Raw genomic sequence first — 2,812 nt, forward strand, 5'->3', positions numbered from 1 at the left:
TAGTTGATTTAATTCAGTGGAAGAATCTGTATAATGTTTGTATAATTATGTAGATAAAGTTACAGAAAACTGAAACATCTTAAGCACTTAGCTTGCATCCTGAATAAGTGTTTCCAAAGAGGTGATGTACTGTTAACACCTTTTAATAACAAAGGTAACCATTTCAAGTTTTGGTTACTATATTTGAGAATTGCTTTGAGATGAATGCATAGTATGTCAAAGTTGAAGGTCAACTCTCCTTTTAGTGTACAAACTTTATATTCTCCTTACTCGGAAATATTAACTTGCAAAAGATGTTTAAGTACATGTATATAGTTCCTGGCTCTCATGGGTCACCATATTCTTATGTTGAATGCAGTTTGATGATTCCCCCCTCCTCCCAACAGGGGCTTAATTTTTATTCATATCCTATGGACATATTTTTAGTTTTTATTAAGGTCACTGCAAAATGAAGGATTTGTAGGATCAAGGTCATAAATTGTGGGATCAATTAGTAGTTAAAGAAATTAATGCCACAATTGAATTGCTTTTAATAACAAATACACTGTACGTATGATTGTATGAATTTTGATTAAAAATTTTCAAAGATGAAGTTGAAGGTCATAGGAAAGAGGTCAAGGTCAGAAAATTTAACGTGTCTTTGAATAATATGTTGGAAAGTGAAGTGAAAGGCCATACATGCAGGGAAGGCCAGTGTTGAGGTATTTCCATTCTCACAATTCTAATGGTTCAAAGTAGAAAAACTGCATTTTTTTCAACGAATATAGTTTAACTAATAATTGCAAAAAATGAATAGGTTGCCATATTTTTTGAGATGTTTCTCATAGATAATCAGAAGTATGTATCGGCATTAAAAATCGAACACTTTTTAGTAAACTGTATCACAAAAGTTATGTAAAAGCTGGTTCAAATACATAATTCTGACACTGAATGTTCCAAAATAATTGCTACTTTATAAATATGTTTTAATTGTGAATATCAGGAAAAACATTTTACATTAGAAGAGAAATAAAGAAAATGCCTGAATGAAGGTACATGAGAAGGAGTTATCACCCTTAGCAACATTTTTTAAAAGATTGAATAATTAATTAAAAAAAAAGAAATTTACATTTTTAAAAATCTTTTACTTGACAATATTTTTCATTACACCTATTGAAAAGCATTCTTGCAAAAGATATTTTTCTATTTGTTGTGATTTCAAATTGATAACAGTTTTTGCAAAAAACTTACGACATCACAGGAGGATAAATTATCACAGTTGAATTGCTGTCACAAAACTGTACTGATATATGGAATCTTGAACAGTGTCTTTCAAACTAAGGTACTAAGTTCATAGTTATAGGGAGGGTCAAAATCAGAAAATAATGACAAAGTTGAACTTGTCAGCTACACCAATTTATTTCAGTATAATTATGAAGTTTAATGAAAATGCAAAACGAAGAAATGTGAGGTTAAGGTCCAAGGGAAGTTCAAGGTCAGAAAAATTATGACATAGCTTTTACGAATACGGATTAGTAAATCAATTTTGTTAAAAAAAATTTGTTGAATTATTTTGAAACTGAGCTACATGCACATGCTAAGTGTGACGGTCGGAAGACGGATCTTTGACAAACACTACATGCATTGGCCATATTCATGGCAGGACATAAAATACTGAAGTTTTTAATCGATTCAGCCGAAAGTCGAACTCAAAGACCTTCAGCATCCATCTTCTAACAAGGCCTTCAATCGAGATGGTTGACCACTGAACTGTATATTCTGGCCTCCACAAGGAAAAAAAGAATCTTCAAAGCTTCATAATTCATATGCATGTACCCGGGGACCAGTACATGTATATAGGTCCATGATGTACCAATATCAGCTCCACAACTTACATTTAGTAAATAAACCATTACAAACTTATCAACTTCTTGAGATGAAACAAATGTACATTGGTCTTTAATACCGCTTAGGCGAGTTAAATTTGTATTTTTTCTGCAATTCCCTGAAAGCATTTCATAATGTTTGAATACGTATGAGCAAGATTTTAAAATTATTTCACGAGAGCCCCTCCCCGACCTTTTTTAAAGAAAAATAAACCTTAGCCCCTGTGCTTTAAATTCTCATGTAGAGAAAAGCATATCTCTAGGTTTTCATGTTTTTAGCTTCATTAGCAGAGAACGATAAGATTTGAAACATTTATGTTTTATTCAAAATTTTTAAAGGCAAGTTTATCGCAAATTTTACCATACACAGTATAGTTCGTTAACATGCACGAGTTAATGATGTCTTTTCTTTACTCGCTAAAACTTCGATCGAATATCGATCAAGGCTTACTTATATTTTAGAAAGTGAAATTTAGTATGCAAATTATATTACTGGTGACAAGTTCCACAGTTTGATCTGTGACTGAAAAACCTGATAACAAGACTTATTAGTGTTGAATTATGTATGCGATCACCATATGTCAATGCTGGAACTTTTCTTGTTTTCCATTGTTCCGGTGCTCTCTGTAGCGGCAAACACAAAAATAACTAGTTACTGTATTTTGTCACTTTACTGCAAATCAAAGAAGGTGTTGACAATGACCAAACAATTATAAACAGTAGGATAAATTGTCTTTAAAATCACCCAATTTTATCCATCAATGGGGGACGGAGCCACTAAAAGTATTTATAAGAATTGTAATCTACACAATTACATTTAAACTAAAACACGTTACAATATTTGACAACATTAACATTGTTTACACCTACGCCCACAGCGCCGTCTGTTGGACAGGTACAGAACTTTACAGCCAATTAATCATTGGTGATCGCATGCAGTGTTGTGT

This window comes from Saccostrea echinata, unplaced genomic scaffold (assembly GCF_033153115.1).
Source record: "Saccostrea echinata isolate AGI-Se365-2 ecotype Australia unplaced genomic scaffold, CSIRO_AGI_Sech_v1 ptg000030l, whole genome shotgun sequence".
Classification (NCBI taxonomy): domain Eukaryota; kingdom Metazoa; phylum Mollusca; class Bivalvia; order Ostreida; family Ostreidae; genus Saccostrea; species Saccostrea echinata.